This window comes from Kryptolebias marmoratus, linkage group LG12 (assembly GCF_001649575.2).
Source record: "Kryptolebias marmoratus isolate JLee-2015 linkage group LG12, ASM164957v2, whole genome shotgun sequence".
NCBI classification, from domain to species: domain Eukaryota; kingdom Metazoa; phylum Chordata; class Actinopteri; order Cyprinodontiformes; family Rivulidae; genus Kryptolebias; species Kryptolebias marmoratus.
The window spans coordinates 3,486,260-3,508,394 of record NC_051441.1 but is presented as its reverse complement, the minus strand read 5'-3'; the positions used below and the strand labels follow the sequence as shown (position 1 = coordinate 3,508,394).

At 39.8% G+C, this 22,135-nt stretch overlaps 1 protein-coding gene across 1 annotated transcript in view; it reads left to right on the top strand.

The window, feature by feature from the left end:
- The first annotated feature begins 7,902 nt into the window (after positions 1-7,902).
- Positions 7,903-22,135, top strand: part of LOC108237743 (speckle type BTB/POZ protein) — an 87,369-nt gene continuing 73,136 nt past the window's right edge. The window contains exons 1-2 of the transcript XR_001808649.3: positions 7,903-7,972; positions 9,373-9,401. The gene's annotated coding sequence lies outside the window, so the exon portion shown is untranslated. The remainder of the gene's footprint in view (positions 7,973-9,372; positions 9,402-22,135) is intronic.

Below are 22,135 nucleotides of genomic sequence, written 5' to 3'. Positions count from 1 at the left end.
TGAATGAAAGAGGTTTCTTTGCATTGTTTCATAGAACAAATCACTTTAATGGGAAAAAAGTCACTTTTTGTGCTTGACAGTATGACTTTGGCTTTAACAGACTGTAACACAACCCTGACATTTCATTTGAGGCAGCCTGAGTCTGGAGCACTTCTTGAAGGAATGCATATTGCACGCCTCCTTTCACGCTGAAATTTTACTCTAAAACCATTTTTCATTGAGAAATGACAAAAAGCTGCAGCCGTTTTGGTCAAAACCTTGAAAATAATGTGAGGATTTAGTGTGATAACATGAGGCGTCAGCTCTCAGAGTATCCGTTGTGAATGACTCTCAGCTGCTACCACATCAAAACTTACCTGAGTATCTGTAAAATAAACTCAGCTGCAGCTACTTTTGTGTTGGCTAAGGTTGCATATCTGTGGCGGACATCTTGCATTGAGCTGACTCTAAAGGTTGATCAGTTTTTGTGGGGATTTGGGTTTTTGTGTTTCTGTTTGAGTTATTGTTCAGTTTAGTTTTTCCTGTTCTTGCTTGCTGTCACTATCCACTCCTCTGTCATTCATTTGTCTTCCTGCCACGCCCACTTACACCTGCCCCGAGTTCTGGTAATCATTCCACCTGTGCCCACTTTCCTAATCCCCTCCTGTGCTTTAAAAACCCAGTCATCTCCTCCACACTCCGCTGGATCATTGCTCTTGGTTTCCTGCTGTTTTGTCTTGCGCCATGCTTTGTTGTTCATGTTTGAACTTAGTTTCAGTTTTTGCTGTCATGTCAGCCTTTTTGTTTTTGTTTATTTTATTTTAATAAATTAGTTTTCTTAAAGATGAGTCTGCACTCTGGGTTCGTCTCCGTTTCCCCACTGCCTGACAGTTTTATGTACATTCAATGATTATTCTCTGAAAGTTTCATTAAAATCTCTCCAGTGGCTTTATGAGATATTTTGCGAACAGCATTAATAGAAATAGTTAGTGGTGTAATTTTAAAATAAGATGAGTTAGTGCTCAGAATATGTGCCGGGGATGTCCCACCAAATCTGAGCTCAGTTTCTCTAAAACTGACTGAGTTGTTGCCCATTTTTTGGATATGGTTTGCTCCAAACGTTGATCATTTGGACGAGTATATGTAATAACTATTTTCTATGGTTCTTAGATATTTTAGATATTTTGCAAACAGGCAAGCACGCACACGCGGATCTGGGGGAAACCCTTTTTTGCCAATCATCTCATGACTCAAACAGGAGAGTGACACCAAAGGACCGTCCCGATGTTCTCTGACTGGTGTTGTTCTTCTGATTTGCACTTCTTTGTTTCTTTGTTGCTGTTTTTTTTTTTCTCCCCCACCTTTTTCTTTTTTTTCCCGCTCAGAGGTCTGATTTGGCTTGCGGCTGGTGAGTCCCAGCGGAGATGTCGGCCTAAGCAGCCGGGTCTGAAGTGATTATGTGAGTGCAGTGTGAGAGATTCCTTCAGGGCCTGTGGGAAACCTGCACATTCGTTGTTGACAGTAGAAATGAGAGTGAGAGGAAAGGAGGGGAAGGTAGAAGGGAGGGATATGATCTGAGCAGACAGAAAAAAAAAGCTGGCGTCACAGAGAATAAAGGCAGGTGTAGAATAAAAAAACATTTTCTGCAGGAACATTTGAACTTTTCCTTTCAGTTTTCATTTTATAGCTCATCCACACACCCAATTAGCATGAGCTTTGTGGTACAGTAAGCACCAGTTACTTCTCACAGGAATGTCAAATTAAATTCAGGTATTTTCCCCCTTTTTCTTTTTTTTTTTTCAAAGTGTCATGATGTGTTTGCACAACTTCTTTGCAAAGCTTATTTTACTGTAAAACATTAAAAACAATTCTTTTCTGCACAGTTTTCTTTAGAAAATAACATCAAATTAAAGGCCTAACGTTCCTTAGTTTCAGACTAAAATCATCTTATGCTGAAAAATGATGGGATTGTCGACGTTTTGGTCAAACCTTTAAAATATGTGCAGTCTTCTGTGCTGCCAGCCCTCAGAGTATGTGTTGTGAATGACTCTCAGCTACTACCACGTCAAATTTTAGCTCATTATCTGAAAACCTGACTGAGTTGTAGCCATTTTAGTGTTTGCTATCAGACGAACAGAGTTGACTTCAATAGTTATTGCCAAAGTTTCAAAAACAAATCTTATCCAATCAGTTAGCACTCAAAGTATAAGTAGAGGATCAGTCTCAGCTACTACCACACCAAATTTGAGCTCAACATCTGTAAAATGGGCTGAATTAAAACCACTTTCCAGTTTCCAAAGGTTGAGCAGCTGTGGCAGCCATCTTGAATTGGATTCACTCCAAAAGTTAATCAATGATAGATGTAAGTCCAATAATAACTTCATGCAAGTTTTATTAAAATCCGTTCAGTGGTTCAAGAGATATTTTGCTAACAGACAGAAGCAGCAGCGGGTGATACTTCAGCCCCAGCTCTTCTTAATAATCTTTGTAAATGAATCTTTTGCTTTCACATCAACTTTAATTGTCTTTGGAAGTTCAGCCAAGCAGTCAAATTGAATTTTTCCCGTCTCTTCTCTGCCATCGGCCTGTTTCCTCTAAAAACATGTCCTTGAAGAATCTCCTTCTGTAAGAAACGAGGAGCTAAGCCGTCGTTTATCGCCGCCTCGCAGACAAATCCACTCTAAATATCCGCTGATTTTCACTCATTGGCTCAATAATCCATCGGAGAATTTTCTCACGACTAAGACACTGTTGAGGTTGTTTTTGTCCTTCAGCTGGGGTTCCTCTGTTTACCCCGTTCACCTTGAAGGAGGCTGCTTTAAACACAGGAAAATATGCAAATGAATGCACACAGAACGGCATTTCAAAACATCCGTGTTACAGTCTGCTGTTCTGGAAAATAGAACGGCTTCACACATCTCCACGCTCGACGAGGAACACGAGGTCAGAACGTGACGACGCAGACCTGAAGTTTCCTGCTTGTTTTTCCTAATTTTTATCCCCCAATGAAAAAAAAAACAAAGTGGAAAATATCTATTCTTCCATCTTTGTTTGCATGTGTCTGTCTGTTAGCAAAATATCTCATTGTATTTATTAAACACGTCAGTAAAAATTCCTAAAAGTGATTTATTGAATATACAGCTACAACTGATTAAGCTCAAGATGGCCGCCAAAACGAACTGACCTTAAAAACAAATGAACATAAATGGCTACAGCTCAGTCAGTTTTACAGATATTGTGCTAAAATCTGGGGTGGTAGTAGCTGAGAGTGATTCATAGTGCTACCTGAAACTTTAGGTGTCCATCCTGTACGTCTGTTAGCAAAATATCTCACCAACTGCTGGATGAAACCTAATGAAACTTTACTCGTTATGCTTTTGAGTCAGTCCAATTAAAGATGGCTGCCACCGCCGTGGTAGTAGCTGAGAGTCATTGACGATAGGTACTCTGAGGATTTGTGACCAAAACGCCGTTAAAATAATTTCAGTTTAAATCTGAAAGTTATGTAATATATACATTCCTACAAGGAATGTTAGGTCATTAATTTACAATTACTTTATTATGGCCTTGGTCATGTTATTATCCAATATCGCCTTATTTTTTTTACTTTAGGTCCCTCTCTGCCACCTTCCTGTTTTACCCTGATGCATTCACTGACCCCTCCCCCCCTCCCTCCCCCCACCGTAGTGAACTGTGGTAATTGAGTGAGAGCCGTGGCCCTGGAGTCCCTGTGTAATCCACACTTTATAAGCACTCTAATTGAAGTGCAAATTCAATACTCCCTCATCAGCCTTTTACTGGCTGTACTGTTGTTGCCTGCACCCCTTAGGTAATTACAAAGAGACTGGAAGTTCAATCATTTTGCGGATAAAAAAAAAAAAAAATTGTAACAAAAACATAGCGGCGTGCACCAAATCATTTTACAGAGCCTGTGCTGAATGTGATAGCTGTGTTAGCGCGAGGAAAATACACCTCCCCGTGTTGTCAGGAGGGTTACACACCTGTGTGATGAAGGAATTTAGGCGGTCTTATCGGAGCAGCACAGGGGATTATTTTAAGCCTGCATTTGCCTCCCGCGGCTGCTTTACATTTTCAGACACATCAGTAACGCCGTGCATAAAAATACTCCCCTAAATGCCCACTCACAGTTCTGTGTTGCTCACACCTGGAGCGACAGACAAAGGGAAGAGAAGCGCTCGGACTGACACGTAAAGACGTACACATTCACTGGTTTAAAACTTTTATTAAACTTCATCTAGTTTCTTCTTTTTTTCCCCAGAACACCTGGTTATTTATCGCCGCCTGCCATCGAAGGCAACGGCAGAGCAACTCTGCTTAGGCTCGTCTCTGCCTGTGTTTGACTGTCTGTACTGTTAGCAAAATATCTCCAGTCAGCCAGTGAATCTGAATGAAAGTAATCACTACACTGACATCTACAACTAAAATGCAATTTAAGATGGCCACCAGAGTCAACTGGCCTTAGAAAACCCTAATATGACTATGACTCAGATAATTTTACAGATATTGAGCTAAACTTTGGTGTGGTGGTAGCTGAGCATCATCCTCAACACATATTTTGAGCACAACACATTTGATAGCATCTTTGTTTAAAATGTTCGCATTGACTTTTGGAATCAGTCCTGTTTGTTTGTTAAAACACCTCATGAACTAACAGATGGATTTCTATGAAACATCTAGAGCTCATTAGGTTTTGGAGTCAACCCATTTCAAGATGGCCGCCACAGTTAGCCCTCACACTCTCTGTATTTATTTCCTGCCTTGTTGGCGTTCCTGTTTGGCTCTCGATGCGTCACTTTTCAGAGTGATTACGGAAAACGCCAAAGAGGCCGTAGCAATTCTGTCTATCTTTTATTATAAATTTTGAATTTTTTATTGTGAGAGTCTGCAAACAATTACCTTTTATGGCTTTTCTTTTGATTTATGTTAGCTTCAAAACGCTTTACATTTGACCTTTAAGCTGAGCAGCCGAGCCGGGGCTGCACGGTGGAGCGAGCTCGACACAACGCCATGAACTGAAACGTCCCACTGGCTGCAAGAGTTCCTCATTCTGAACCATGTCAGGATGTACAACAACAACGAGCTGGAAAAAAAAGGGTGGATCTTATTATTCTCAACACTAAAGCTCCAATAAAGGATGTCAACGCAGACGTACGGAATGCCAAACTGTGGAAACACAACGGAGAAGCAAATTCCAGCCGTAAGAAGATCTGGAAATGATCCTGCAGCATTGTATTCCCCCAGAGATCAAACGTTCCACAGAAGAAAACAATCCAGGTGTCAGAACAACTTTCTTCCGTCTCCCCTTTATTCAAGTGCCAGATTACGCCTCACTTTCTTTGTTTGTGTTTCTAATTTGCTCCGCCACAGACCGAGTATCCCACCAGACAACCGCTTGGACGAGCTTCACAGCAGATTCCAAGCGCATCCCCAGCGCTTTTGCTGAAGTTTGATGAATGCAATTTAAATCTTCAAAAGAGGAAATCATGTTAGGATATTCTTATAACACTGCAAAATTGCCAAGCTGTCCCATATAGGCAGCTACCCACAAACAGTGGCTTAATATCTGCAACACTGCCTACTCACATCTGCAGCACGAACAAGACGACGCTCTTCGTTTAAACGCTGGCGTCAGGATTATAATCATATTACAGCAACACAACAACAACACTCCACTGCAATTCCTGCTTTACATCATCTTCAGTACATTTCTAATTGCTTGTTCTGTTATTTATCAAATCTGTGCTTACTTTGCTGCTATTTCCTGCTGTAATGACCCATTTTTCTAATGTTTCCTAAAGTAAACCAATCAACACCAGGTTTAAACATCGCAGTCAGTTAATTAGATCCACTTTTGAATTATATTTATTACAAATCAAACACGTTACACTGACAAACATTACTGCATTTATACAATTTCAAAGGTATTTAAATCAGTTCAGATAAAATGGGGTCAGTTTCTCTCCAAATGTCAGTGGTTAGACTCAATAAAAGTTAGGAGCATTTTGAGAAAATTGCTTTTTTTATTTTAGTCAGAGTGATCATATAATTTTAGCTCTTTTGTTCTCATTAAAGCCGTTCTTTGTTAAGCAGAAGATAAAATGACCAGAAACTGAGGCAGAAAAATTAAGATTAGTGGTTGCATAGCAGCAACAGGTGTGAGGACACACATGCTCTAAGTCACTTCCTCCTTTTGTAGCATTTATGATGTTTTAGTCAAAATTTACTGCAGTTTGTCAGCTGAAGGTGTAAAAAGATGAACTGTCATGTTGTGAATAGAGGGTGGAGAACAGTTTGTATTAGGTTTAACAACTGACAGTTTATTATTATTTAAGCAGAGGAATAACACATGATCCAAAATGCTAAAATCCTTTGTCATATACTGTATGTCACTCTGCCTCAGTAAATCAATTAAAAGCTCTGTTTGTCATTGTGTACATATATGTTTAACCTGATTCCTTATATAAACTTACTTAAAAGGTTCATTTTCTGTGTTTAAAGTGATATTTAAAGCAAAAGTAAATGATTTTACCTTTAGCATGACTCTAAACTAGTGGTTTTTAGTTAACGTTACCTTTGTTGGCTGCTTCTCTCTACAGAAAGAAGCAGAAGGAAACAGAATCAGAAGTGGGAATTACTGTAAACGCTAGAATCGATGTGCCAAAGTCCTCTTCTGGGTCTGCTGTTTACACTGAATCCTTCCAGCCAGACCAGAACGTCTAACCGTACAGCACAGATCGGATTCAACATGCAGCCTCAGTGAGGAAGAAAACCTTTCTTTCAATTCTGCACAACGTACGGCAGTTAAAATTAGCTTTACCTCCAACGGCTGCAACACAATGCTTCCCATGCATCAAAAATTCATCAAACATCCATGAATAAGACTGAAATGAAATGAAACGCTGACAGCTGCCATTATACTGCATAATAGGCGCTTTTTATTTTCTTCTTTTTGTATGATTTGTATATTTGAATTTACATATATTTTATGATACTTTTTCCGAGAAAGGTTTGACAGCAGAACTTTTATGCAACTGAGCAAGTTAAAGCTTGAGATTTCCTTCTGAACTCGCAGAAAAAAGGTCAAAGATTTTTCTGTAGTCTGTCCCATTTAACCATGACACTAATTATTGTCTTGTTGTTTGTTAACCATGATATACCCATAAAAATGCCAACAAATGGCTAAGTTACACAAAACTAAAGTTGGAAAATGCTTTCAGAAATAAAACTTACAAATAGCATTACGATAAAAACAATTATATCATGTTGTAGATAGAAAAACACACATTAAAGAGCAACATAAAACCATTAAGTACATTAATGCAAACTTAAATAAATATCCTAATGTATATTGTTGTGTTTTCTTGTAATATTGACTCACTGTGAGATCAATAAATCAGATTTTTATTTTAATAAGGTAAAAAATTGATTTATTCATATAGTCAATAATGTTTTCAGGACTTTTTTCTCATATGTTGCTTAGTATTTATTCCATAATACAAAAGCCAAATGAACTTATAAGACTTCAATGAAAATTGCAATTACTGCATGTTACAAATTTCACTTTATTATATTTTTCCTATAAGGTGAACTTTTTAAATATCAGTGTATTACTTTACATAAATATGTGCATTAAATAGAGAAAAAAATACACAAATGGAAAATTAAAATAATATACTGCAGCAATAAAAAGAGAGAACAGTCTCTGGCATTTATTACAAGTTAAAAATTGCACATGTAAAACCAACAGAGACAGAAATTATTATTATTATTATTATTATTACTGGCTAAATGGTGTTAGTTTTAATTAAAAACTGTTAATTTATCTCAGAATTGTGCATATTTTCCGGTTTAACAGAATAAAAACAATCCCAGCATGGCCGTGACGTCACTTGACGTCAGTGCATCACCCGGAAGTGCAGTGACAATTTATGTCAAAAATGTCTCATCCCTGTCGTTTAACTGTGAATTCAAGGTGAGTTTTAAAGCTTCAAAGTGCTCCTTCCTTCCTTCGTTCGTGACCCGAGACTTTCCAATTTTCGCCTGTCATTGCGCATATTTTTAATTTTTATTTTAATTTTTTTAACGTAGAGACACTGTAAAGGAGCATTAACCGCTAGCTGGCTAATGTTAGCCTAGAAGAGGCTCAGAAAAAAACGCTCCTGTTTCGGCGGACTATCACGTTGATTTTATCTTTGTAATTCTGTGACGTAAAGATGGTTTTTTTCTTAATGTGCAAAAAATATCTGAATATTTTTACGATGGTCTGCAGAATAGTGATCCGGCAGAAAAAGACGCGATACGCCGCGGTCTCCGGTCTGTGCTGCGGCATCCTGCCAAATAGTGACCCCACCTTCTCTTCTGCTGTTTAAACCGGGATCCCTGCAAACTTTAAACAGCTAAACAGAGTTATATTTCAGCTAAAAGACCACTGCTCTGCAGGTTAGACCCCTGCAAGATGACTGGAGAAAAAAAAGACAAGAATAAATTAAGTTTTTAGGGAAAATTATGACTTTTTGTAATAATTTATGTACATGAAACAGCCTTCATTCTTACTGATTTGTGTTATGAAGGTCTGAAGATTTACCTTCTGTTATATATCTGCTGAATTTAGCTCTAAAAAGCTTTTTATTTGTACTTTCCTTATTCTCATACAACTTTGCATGTTAATTTTACTAAATTCCAGATTGACAAAATTACTTTCTTCTCTTTTACATGTGTTCTTAGTTACTTTTTAAGATGAGCTTTTTACACATTCCTGATTAAAATTAGCTTCTGCCTAACAGGAAAACCGTTTTTAATGTCTGACTTTTGATATTTTATTAAAAGTATTGTGCAATCATGGTCCCAACGCAGATGTTTGTGAATTTGTGACAGATTTATTGAAAAGAGATTTTTCTTTACTTTTTCTTCCATAGTTTTGGTTTAGTAAAAGCTGAAATGACCCAGTATCTTGTCTGAAATAAGCAAGGAAGGCTTCTTTAGAAACTTTAGTCTGATTATGTTGTGTTTATTTATTGTTTTTTTATTTACTAATACATATTTTATGTGCACTTGTTGTTATGTTTTCTTAAAATGAGGAAGTGATAATGCAGTGAGTTCTGAAACATATCTGTATCAGTAACTATTATTGGTATAAATATGAATACAATCCGAAAATTACCATCACTATAGAAAGAGTCGCAGCATATTCATGGAAAATGTAATAGTCCTTAATAAGAAGTCTGATAAACTGGGACAGAACAGTAAACTGAGCAGAAATTTTCAGAGTAATAAGTTGTGTAGAAGATCAAAAATGCTTTAAATGTGAACCATGTTTCATTCTGTATATCAAACATCATATTCATGTTTTTCTCCTTCTGCTCTTCCTCGCAGCCTGAGTCAGATTCTTCACATTGCCGTTGGTAAGTAGTGATTCATGATGTACGAGTTTGTGACTTGTTTTGGTGTAAATGTTATCTGAACCACCTTTAAATGCAGCTTCGTTCTCTGATAAATGAACTCACAGAATGATCTGTGCAGCCAGTTGGTGTCATTTAAGTTACCTGCAGCAAAATGACAACAGGAGGAATGTGATGTCACCGTTTAGCAAGTACACCAAGTCTTTACTGAGTTGGAAAGGGAAAAGAGGAAAGAAACAGACAAAACACAAGCTAAAGTAAACAAATAAACCTGTTCCTGCCTCTGCCCTTATTCAAACATTTACTTCTATTTCTCCACAGCCCTGTAAGGAATTTTATAACTTTAATGGTCCGTTGAGGCTGGAAAGTCGCCAATTAACAGTAATTTACTGTGACCTTCACAGTTAAGTATTACAGCTGTTGAGCATCAGCTGAACATAAACAGAGAATAAAATAAATAAGATAATTTGATGCGACTGAGTAGAAAAAACCCACAGGCAGTTTCCTCATGTTGTAACTGAGTCTGCAGAGCGTTTAGGTCCTCGACCTTCAGGGTTCTGCTGGTTCTGATCCTCCGTTCCCGCTCCGTGTGATCCGTCAAAGTTCAATTAAAACCATGAATGCATGTAAACAGCTTTCAGGTTTTTTTTTCAATGCTATAAATGAGATTTGCTTTTGACTAATAACATCATTACCAATATTAACAAATGCCATATGCTCTTCTGTGGATTCTTCTGTTTTTCTGTAAAAATGAAAGTCAGAGTAACAGATTGTGTCTTTATTGGGGTTTTCATCTTTCAGTAACTCTGTAGCTTTTACATCTGCACATGCAGATCTGCTGTATTACTGTCATCTGCAGGTGAAGCAGCGATACAGTTTGTGTTCGTCTGTCTGTTCTGTTAGTAAAATATCTCATGAACCAGTGGACGGATTTGAATGAAACTCTGAAAGTAATTGTTGGATGTACATCCACAAATGGTTAACTTTTGGAGTTGATCCGATTCAAGATGGCCTTACGTAATGCCACGACTCATTCAGTTTTACAAACATTGAGCTGAACTTTGTTGTGGTAGTAGCTGAGAGTCATTCTCAACACATTTTCTGAGCATTATCGCAACTATTAACGCAAAATCAAGCAAACCCCACAAAATCGCAACTTTTTGCAACTTTGCCCAAAACGCCGCAACTTTAACCCAATATTTATTGTTTCTGAAGTGATTCGCCAGCGTTTCTGCGGTCTAGTGTCTTCTTTGTGGGTTTGTGTAGCGTGGAATACAAAATAACCCCAAATAACTCAGGAAGAAGACACATGACGTCACTTCCTGTTAACATCAGAATGCCGAGAGCGTGCAGGAGCAGCGACCGAAGCCAAAATGTGCGCTAATGCTTCACATTTGCCCACAAAGATTTCAGCAAAACATTGCAGTGAAGTTCGTTTTAAGTTGGATATTGGATATTTGCACTCCGCGGAGTTAGCGGCGTCTAGCTCACGGCTGACCCGAAACAGGAACGCTANGGGACAATCCAGAAATGCTCATGAATGTCAGTTTAGAAGCTATCAAAGTTCTCAAATAAAGCACCTTTTGAGAATGTCAATGTTTGTTGGTAATTATCTTACAAAACTAGGAAGTATTTTTGGTTTATATATTAAAAGTTATGGTTGTTTATTGATTTTAGTAAAAAACAAAATCGCAACTTTTAGGAAAATGCCCCGCGAAATCCTGGAGGGATTGATTGTTTCATGAGATCACACATATTGTCACATATGAGATCACACATATTGTCACATATGAGATCACACATATTGTCTTTTACAAGGCTGGACACTGAGGGAAACACTTTGTTTTACTGAGCGAGAAGCAAAATCGTGTAAGCTTGGGTTGTTTGGATTTATGAACACAAAACTCCTTCTTTCTCATGGTGGAAAAAAAGTAAATTGGGTAAACCATCAAAATCAATTCTTTGCAAGGGGAACACAGATCAGGCTTTTAACCAGATGAGCTCGGAGAGGACAGGCCAGACGCTCCTTTTTTTAAATCTCGGAGCTCGAAGCATCAGAAGCAGTTATTAGACAGCTGGCCTTCCCGTACACCTCCACCTGGCAGCTGGCAGACACACACACACACACTTCTTCTCTGTTTACAGAAGTGTGTGTGGAGTGGAACCAGACCACTTGTCTTGATTTAAAAACACTCTTCTCACCTGACTGCTTGAATTCTCTTAAACACCATTCAAATTTAAACTCTGACAACAATGTGTGTCAATATCTCCTCAAGTCGGCTGTGTCTGCTCGGCTTGGGGCTGGATATTAAACTCCTCAGCCACTTTGTCACATATTCTATACACAGAAGCACCGAGCTGCCCTGAGCCTGCCTCTTCATAAACTACAAGATGCAGCCATTTAGATTATTTACAGGAGGTGCTTCTGCAAATGCTGGGAATGGGCCAGGAGCAGATTTAAACACATTGTGGAGGCCAAGCTAATACAGTCTGACACGAATGGAGTCATAGTAGTCGCTCAGGCACCGTAAAGCTGTCGTCATTTAATCCCCTAAATTTGTCGCTATTACCTGCTTGCTTCTCTTTCCCCAGGCAGGGGGGGGAACGTAAAGCCGTGCTCCAGAGTTTGGTAGGTGCTGTTACTCATCTTTGCCCATTCCAGGTCCATGAAATGAGTTTGGAAATATTGGTGCTCGAGTCAAACATCAGTCAGCGTGCTTCACAACAAAACTAAACTTTCCCAAGGTTCCGGTGAAAACGAAGCCTCCTGATTCATCCTCTTGGTAAAAATCTCACAGATGTAATAATTGTAACCAACCCAACAACAAAACCTCCGTTTGGTAAAGAAGATTAACCTGACTTACCTCTGCAGCGGTTATTTTTGTAACCAGATCATTTATTTCAGAACTGTTCCTTCCTCATTTTGCTGTTTTCGGAAAAGCCTTTTAAATATTCCATTAACAACAATTTTTTTTTTTAAAAGTAGATAAAAAACCCCAGGTACACCCAGTTTATCTTGTGTGTATTGGACTGTGTATTGTGAAGTAAATTGTGCTCTGTGCACTCCTGTAGGTCAAGGAAAACTGGAACCTTTCAAGATTTCTGTTTATATCCACTTTAGTTTGGGCCACAGGGGGCTGGTAGCTTTCCAGTGTGTAACTGGTGGAGAGGTAGGGGACATCCTGTTTCAGTCCATCATGTAGCTAACACAAAGAGACACACAACAATGAATGCTCATACTTTAACCGTGGCTAAATTAGATTCACCTCTGAACTGAACGCAGTTCCCATGCATTCACAGCTGGCTTGGAAATGACTCCTGATGAGCAGGAGGAGGTGCTCACTTTATGTTTTTGAGACGGTAATGCAAAGCTCTGCACCACTCCACCGGTCTCCTTTATCCCTCCTGAAGCCCTCAAAAGAGAGAGAGAGAGGTAGAGAGAGATAGAGAAGTTCTTGTAACTTCGGGTCAGTTTGACCCAAAGCCCACGGTGGGTTAAATCATGGTAGTTAATTAAGTTAGGATTGCATTTCTTACAATATGACCATTGCACTCTGCACATGGTAGACGTTCATGCTAAGATGATAATTTATAGTAAATTGTACAACCTCAATTCAGACAAACTTGGAATGTTGTGTAAAATGTAAATGAAAATCGAATGCAGCGATCTATTAAACCCATATTTTATGCACAATGAAAGATAGTAAACATATCAAATCATGAAACTAAGAAATTGTACCTTTTTAAAAAAGAAAAAAAAAGAATTTGATGACAGCAACACATCTAAAAAAAAAACTGAGAGCAGCTGCTGGAGGGTTTGAAGGGAAATGTCCCCTTATTGTCTGATGTAGGATTCATAGATGTTCAGCAGCCCTTCTTTGTGTCCTGATGCAACAAGTGTTTCCTGTTTGGGTCTGGACTGCAGGCAGGTCAGTTCAGCACCTGGATGGATGCAGTATGCCACAGGTAGGCAACCCTGGTCCTCGAGGGCCACCATCCTGCATGTTTTCCTTGTTTCTCTGCTCCAACACACCTGATTTGAATCAGTGGGTCACTAACAGGCTTCTGCAGAACAGGAAGAGGTGATTTAACCACTGAATCAGGTGTGTTGGAGCAGGGAAACAAGGGAAACATGCAGGATGGTGGCCCTCGAGGACCAGGATTGGACACCCCTGCAGGGTGCAGTTTAGCATTGTCTTGCTGAAACAGACGACATCTTGATGGGAGCAGATAATGTAAATCCTGTATTTACTTTTCTGCATTGATGGAGCCTTTCCAGATGTGTAAGCTGCCCGTACCAGAAACACTAATGTACCCCCATACCATCAGAGAGGCAGGCTTTGGAGGAGGAGGGTTCCTTTCTTTGTGATGCTGCTGGACAAAAGTCTGCTTCTAATATTTGGTGTTAGAGACTCAGGTGATACAGGGTTCAGATAGTTCTTGAGGAAATCCAGTCTTGTAAAGTTATATAAATACATCAATTATCTGAGTTTTAGTCTGATCTGTATTGCTGGATGAAACCAAAGTTTGTTGTTTTTCTGTTTCAGACTGTGACTTTCAGACAAAGTGCTCTGTGTTACAGAAAAACCTAAAAGCTGCTCGTTTAAGTGTTTCTTTTTGTCCTATAAATGATTCGATGACAAAGACTTAAGCTGTTTACACCGGCACAAAACATGTTTTGTGAATTTTTTTTAATTTTATGTGAAGGAATGTATCCTGAAAACAGGAAACGCGGAGGGAAAGAAATCTGCTTTGCTGCAAAATGAATTGTGTGTCCTCAGATGCTGGGCTTCCAAGAATCTGCCTTTGTGGATTCCTGCTTAGACATAATTGACATAGACAGAGGCACTGCTCAAAAATGTCTCTGATTGGGCCCTTTATAGATGCAACATGAGAAGAGGCTCATTTCTCACACTGCGCTTCGCTTCTGAGGAAAGGCAACAAGTATTGAATTAGTTTGCATGAGAGGAGAGAAATTGAAATATGGATTGGGGTCGCAAACGCCTGCTAGTGCCACCGGCGGTTTTGGATATGGAGGATGAAATGTATTTTCTGTGTACGTGTGTGTCAGTGTGTGACTGATGCAGACAGGGCCGGCATCGAATGGTTTTCTGCCGCTCTTGTGCAGAGCTATTTTCCAATAACAAGAGGGGAGCAGGAGAGACACAGATGAAGTGAATGTTTTAAGAGGAAAAGTAATCTTAAAGACAAGACAAGCCATTCCTCACTCTAATACTCATCCGGCTTCCCTGTCTCTCCTGCTTTACCGTTTCACTTTTTTGCCATCTGCCGTTTAGATGTATTTAAATCATGCATGCAAACTTTTGACCTAAGATTTGAACCTTCCAAGTCCCAGGCCTCTCCCATGATGCTCCACAACCCTTTTGACCCCAGAAAGCCAATAGAATCTGAATTAATGGCAACAAAAGTATTTAAAAGTGTTACTTTCCTCAGGTTTGATCAGAGTTTGATCATATCTCATATTTATTCATGGGAAATGCTGATTCATCCTCATAGCTTGGTTACCAGATCCAGATTTCTTGTGGCTGAAACACTATCTATATAATATAATTTTAGATAAAGTGGTTAAAAGAGTGGGTGAATTATTTTAAACCGAAACAGAGAGTAGAGATTTAAATGAAATCGCTGAGACAAAGGGCTCAGTTTGGTGTAAATGCAGAAATAATCATATAACTTTGAATCTGGATTTTGATTTAATCCTGTAAAAACTTTTAAAATATGGTTGTTATCGCCTGCTGCCGAAGACAAAGGCAGAGTGATTCTGGTTTTACCCACGTCTGTGTGTGTTATCTCATGAATGACTGAACGGATTATAAGGAAACTTTCTGAAAGTAATCATTGGAGGCACATTTACTACAACCTCCACAGCCGGCTGATTTTAGTAAACACAAATATGACTACAACACAGCAGATCTTACAGGTTCTGAGATAAATTTTAAAGTGGTAGCAGCTGAGCATAGTTTCCAACACACACTTCTACTGCGACACATCCTGTCTTAAAATCTAGGCATTAACTACTGGAGTTAAACCTGTTTGTTAGCAAAATATTTCTTAAGCCACAGATTTCAGTTGAGTAGATGTTCGTCTACAGCTGATTACGTTTTGGAGTCAACCCAATTCAAGACGGCTGCTGCAGCTATGGCTTCAGCTTATTGAATTTTACAGATTTTGTGCTAAAATTTGTTGTGGTAGCAGCTGACAGATCATGCAAGAAGTTACAATATTGCACGAGGTTTCACATAATGTTAGTGTCAATATAAATATAACTGAAAAGATGAAAGATGCATTCCTTAAAGGTGTTGATTATTTTTATGCTGCAGTCAAGTTATTTAGATGTTTTCATGAACTTTTTACACATTAGAGCATTTCATGTTACATTAGTGAGAACAACCTTTTGTAATAAAACTGTTTAAATGTTAAGATCGTTTTAAAGTAAAAAAATCTGGTCTAAAAACGAGTTCATAGTATGAGCTTTAGTATTCACTTTTTGCAAGAAAAGCTCTTTTACAATTATTGATAATAAGTTAGAATGTTTTTCCCAGTACAAAGACCTTTTGAGGGATTTAAATTGTATTCAAATGTGAATGTTCCTCAAAAGAACCTCTTCACATCCTCCCCTGCAGCAGAAAAAAAAGATCATTTTCCTGTAAACGTAGAAGCAGAAAGAAGTTGTGTCGTGTGTGGGGACTGGAAAAGAGAACGAACGGGAGGAGGCAGAGGAAGAGTAAGAGTAGTGGCTGTAAAATCAATAGCTCATACTGTTCTGAAATTGAGGGCTTGTAATTTTTTTTTCAGAAACTGCGAATAGCAGGTAGAATATGAAATAGCTTTGGTAGAGGCCCCTCATGTAAGCAGCAGTATTGATTTCCAGAGACCTGGTCCAATTATGTCACCACAGGTTTTGCTGAAGCCCTTTAAAGGACCAATTTCATTCTGGTGGGCCAGAAGTTTTGGGCCTTGCCCGACTTTGCCCCGTCTCCTCTTCAGAGGTGCCCTGTGGATTGTGTCTCCAGAACCACAGATAAAAAGTCAAAAAAGGGTGCCTTCTGTTCTTCCAGTTTCCTGAGTCTCTCTAACAACACAGCTGCGGGATGGAAGATTTCCCCTGTTGGTAGTTTCTGTGAAGAGATTCACAAGCATTACAACATAAAGAGAAAATAATCCCCTGTCTTCGTGTGGGAGTTTGTTTGTTTGTGTGTCTGTTGGCAAGTGGCTTAGAGAGCGAGTGACTGAACGGATCGACAGACTCCGTCTCTGTATATGAAAAAACCCAGCTTTATGTTTTGTTCCTGGGGGTTTTATGAATGTACAGTTGCAGTTTGTGCTGAGATGTATTCACACTTATCCCCTACAGTTTAGCAGTTATTGTGAACAGCCAGACATTAGTGGAGAAATTGCAGGTGTTTTAAAGCTTTTCTTGCTGAAGGATTCACAGGGAAAATGGTTCGTAATTCCCAGCCTGTGCTCCCGCTGAGCTGTCCCTGCTGCTGACACTGCTTTCATATACCGCCCTATCTTACTTTATAAGTAAAGGCAACAAAGGGGTATCAAACCCCAGAGCAATATGGAGCATTTTTCCTCTGTCTTCTCTTTAGATTCAAAAATCTTTTCTGAAAAATAATAGAAGGCATCGCCTTTTACTGTCACTTTCTCTTCAGTCACAATATGTCTCATGTCCTCTTCTCTTTTTTTCCCTTTCTCTCCTTTAAATCTCATTCTCTCTCCAAGTAATGGGAGTCTCTTGCAATATGTTTTGTTTCCCCACTTGAGTGTTAATGAGGCAGATGAATATTCATGAAAACGAGGCTGACATTGCTGTGTGGCGATGGAGTAGAAGATGACTGTGTGCACAGGGACTGTGGTGGCCGCCATTCTGAGGGATCTGCTGAGCTGTGGGTAGACATTAGGAGACTCTGTGCTCCTCTGCTAATGATGCAGATGTGCATCCCTGAGTTTTGATTTGGTTGGTGACTGTGAATGACCCATTCCCAAGGCCTTACCTCCCTCACTGGCGGCTGCTGTTGGAGCTTATGTTTAGCTCCCAGCTGTCAGTGTAGAACAGACACACAGACCCGGACTTGGAAGAGAAACTGCCGCTCTGCTGACTATTTTCCCCTATGACCCTTGTTTCTTCGCTGGGATAACAAACAACAAAGTTTACAACTGTCCTCTCACATAACCCAACAGCAGGAGTGACTTTTAATCAATCCAGCTAGCTCCAGAGCAAAATTTAAGATGCTGTCTAAATGGAGGGAAACTCTCAATAACTCAAATATACATTGCCCAATCCTAGCTGCTGGTCTTCTGTTTCTCTACCTCTTTTGCTTAAAGCTTAGATCTCTTTGTATTTTAATTTCCAGGCACTTATTTTTTCTTTTTCGGAACATATTGCGCTGTGATGTCTCCTGTCGAAAGCACGAACCCCAGTTTAAAAGCAAAAGGCTGGATGATGCATGCTTATCATGTGTCCTGCATTACTGTCTCCTCTTGTGCCTGTGCCCCAACCCGAGCCTCGAGTATTTCTTTGTCAGCTTTGTAGTGCTCTTCAGGCTCCCTTCTAACAGCTCTTAAAGTAATCTCTCACATTCTCAGTTCTCCTTTTCTGTTCAACAGCTTTTCATTTACATTTCCTCACATGCTCATCACCCAAGTCCTTTTCTTCTTTCCCCCGCCTCGCCCCTCTGCCTCCCAGCCTGTGGCTTTCTCTGGTCCCCTTTGCATCTTTTATTTGCCATTTCTGCTGTTCTTCTCTTTACATTTTCTACCTTTCCTGTTCTGGAAGTGTGGTGACCCATATAGTCTTCCTTCAGAAGTTCTGCTAAATGTCTGCAAAATCTTTCATCTCTCACTGGTCACTTTCATCGTAATGTAGTGTTTATAGTTATAACTCCAACCTGAGATGAAGATGTGTGTTTTTCTCTGTCTTTCATTCCTTTTGTACTCAGCGGCCATTAAACTGGGTAGTCTGGTTCTGGAGTCTGACCGGCTCCTTTGTGGTACCATTTGGTGACATAATAGTTGCCTTCCTACTCCTCTGTGCTCTCACCCTCCCTGTGTTCATAAAAATGGTTGCGCCGCCACTTAATGTTGTCAGTTCCAGTCTAGCAGGCATCCATACTGATCCTCATGCACACATACTTCCTGTAGTTGGGGGAAAGGTGGAGGCTGAACAATTTATCAGAGCTCTGACTGTAAGACTACAGGGAGCCCTCTGTCTTCATCAGTTCACTCAGCAAATAGGCACACCCCAGTCACCGCTACTACACTTACCTCATGTGTCTCCATTATATGTTAATAACAAACCTTTAAGGGTGACTTGGGAAAAAACATAGTGTTTGGCTATTTTAAGAAAGAGACGTCTGCTCAATCTGCAGGTGAAACTGATTAAAATGTCTTGATTAGCTCAGAAAAATGAGAACAAACTCCAATTTATTAGTGTTCCCCAGAGGTTGGCATTTAATAATAATTACCAGGTGGTAGCAGATTGTGTAGAATAGGAGTTGTAATTTTTATAATAAGCTAACAGGAGTAACATACACTGAAATGTAACCCATTAAAATGTATTGTTCTTAATTGTTTATTGCAAATATGAAGCAAACAAGTAATAAAACTCCATGTTTCCCTCTGTGAAATATCCCCTCTTCTTCCAATAACAGCCTGTAAACATCTAGGACCTGAGGAGAGCAGCTGCTGGAGGTTTTAGAGGGAATGTTGTCCCATTCTGGTCTATTGTAAGATTCTAACTGTTCAACAATCCAGAGTTTTCTTTGCTGGATGGAAGCAGATGTTGTTCTACTTTTCTGCCTTAATAGAAACTTTCCAGATGTGTAAGCTGTCCATACCAGAGGCACTAATGTACCCCCATACCATCAGAGAGGCAGGCTGACCTCAGAACAGTTCTCCTCTTTGGTCCAGAGGAGACACATCTGTTCACATCTGGCTTCTTCTCTGCCTGATAGAGCTTTAAGCAGCATCTGTGGATGGCACGGTGAACTGTGTTTACAGACAGTGTTCCTGAGCAGAACCAGAACCAGAACCTGGTTTTAATGCTGTGGCCCCTGAGGGCCCCAGGATCATGAGCACTCAGCATCCTCGTCCTTTGAGCTCAGAGATTTTTTCAGATTCTTCTTTTAGATGAGCTGTTGTTATCATCATCTTTCTTTTTCTTTTTTTTTTAAATGTACAACTTTTTAGTTTTAACATTTGATATGTTCACTATGTTCCATTGTGAGTTAAATAAAACGTCTACCATGTGCAGAGTTCAATGGTTGTTGGGAATTAGGGTTGTAAATAGGATAAAAGAGTCTTAACAACAAGCTATTTTGTTTGCAGTTCTTGCAGATAATTTATTCCAGCCCTGTTATGTGGTATTGAGGGGTTGTTGTCCTGCAGTAGTGAAGGCCGTCTGTCTTCTTTGTACATTTTCTGTCCTGCTATCTTTTCTTTTTTCCGCCCTTGGCTGAAGTGCTCCCTTGCTTTCCTTGGTCTGCTGCTGATCAAAGCCCAACTTTGAGGTTGTTCTCGGGTAAACAGTGATTTGATGATGTATCTTCACAGCCTTGTGTTCTTTTGTGATTTGTTGGCATGTGGCAGGTGGCGTTCGGTCCCTTCAGCTCACATTAGGCCCAGCCACTCCGCTGCCACCACCGCTGCCACCACCGCTGCCGTTTTTATCTTTTAATGTTAAACCTTTCTCACCAGCAGAATCAATTATCAGTGATTATGTTAGTGTCAAAGCCTTTAGCGCATGGCTGAGCCTCACCACTGCTTCCCCCTGCTGTTGCCCAGAGGCCCAACAGAAGCCACACCACGCTGATCCCCTGTCAAAGCGCTGCTGCTGCTGAGGGACAGCTTCACAGACGGCTCTAAGTTTAACCTTCCTCTTCAACAGCGCTGTGACAAGGCAAGGAGAGTTTATTATGCCTGACAAAACTGCCCCCTTGTAGGTCCTCCTCACTGTGAAAGTTGCATTGAAATTAGCCCTATCATGCTGTATTGTGGATGTCGCTGTCAGAGCTGACATGTTGGCTCGTGTCCTTGGACTGAATGTAGTTGCACGCTGCTTTAGAAGAGCGTGTTGTATAAGAACTACAAAATCGCTTGGAAAAAGAAGAATTTTAGTTTCAGAGTCCCCACTTCACACTTTATTTTGCAAACCTATTTCTTTCTCTCATGATCTTTCCTCCGAGTCGCACGGCTCAGCCTTGGACACACAGCGTGGATGGATTATTGCCACCGCACGCCAGGCAGCGAGGCGGTTCGTTAAAAAAAAAAACCCACTCCTGGCTGCAAGGTCACGGCTCTGGCTTTTTCACCTCAGTCACTGCTTTGTGTGAAAATGCAAATTTGTTCTGATTTACACCTAATAGGTTTAAAGTTTAAAGAATAAAGTGACTCAGTCCACTTGTGGCTTTGTGGAGTTTGTTCCTTCACATCATCTTATAGATTTAACATGGGCGTGAGATAAAAAAATACATTTTCCACAGTTAATATTTAGTATTTTCCCATGGGGACATTGCAGCGTAACAAAGACAGTATAGGGTATTTCTCAACAAGCAATCCAGAAATTCAAGGCCTAGCATTCCGTGAATTAATGCTTATCACCCCCTAACTTTCATAACAAAGTTTTAAACTAAGATCATCTTATGTTGAGTTATAGTTGATTTGTAAAAGCCTTTAAAGTGATGTTATGCGTGATCTGTTAGCTGTCAGCGTGTGTGTTATCTTGGCTGATTTATAGCCATTTTGATGAGCTGTGGCAGCCATCCTCCATCAGGTCGACTCCAAACGTTAATCAGTTGTGCATCACTTTCTGAGAGTTTCGTTGAAATTCATCCAGTAGTTCTTGAGATATTTTTTTAACAGACAAATGCAACCAAAACCATTATTGCCTTTTTTATCGCCACCCTCGCAATAACAAGTTAAAACACAAACTCTCAGCACAAATCTTAATCTTAAAATCAATTAGAGAATTAGAGATTTTATTTTAAATAATAGGTCAGGTTTGAAGTTGCCATTTCGGATTAGGATGTCTAAATAAGTCTGCTGTATTTCTTTTGTTTTAGTCTATGAAGATCTAACATGTCGATGTGCTGTCATAAATGTCTTTTTTTGTTTTTTGAGCTGCCTTCCCCCGTCCACTCCGTCTGAATGTTATCCAGTGTAAAGTGGAGGTAGAACAGATAGTAATCTGCTGTAGCCTTGGCGCTCTCACACTCTGCTCTCATTGAATGAGATTGATGGCCCTTTCCTGGAATGACTGTTGTTTTGGTTGGAAAGAGGAAAAAGATGGTGGCACAGGAGAAGATTTAGAATGAAAAACTGAGCGGAGGGATGTGTTTGAAGGCAGGCGCTAGTGAGGAAGACGAGCCATGGCGGTTTGGTTGATTGATAGCTGTAGAAGATAGAGAAAATGTCACCTTGGAGGAGCTCAAGAAGTCATTAAATCGGGTTTATTGAGTGAGAGTATGCATCGGCCTACGATTGGACTCAGATCTGTGCACACTTTTTTATTCTAATGCACATGTAGGTTATGGAACTGGCTGCACTTAGTTTGCATGTCAGCAAGGTTATACTTAAATGTCAGATTTTCCCTCTGGATGCAAATGAGAAAGGAACAGGGTGGGATGGCTGTTGCGTCAGAATGCTGCAGCCTGTAAGCCTTTATAGCACAGAGGTTAGTTGGTGTTGCATTGCAGGGGAATTAGCAGCCTTTC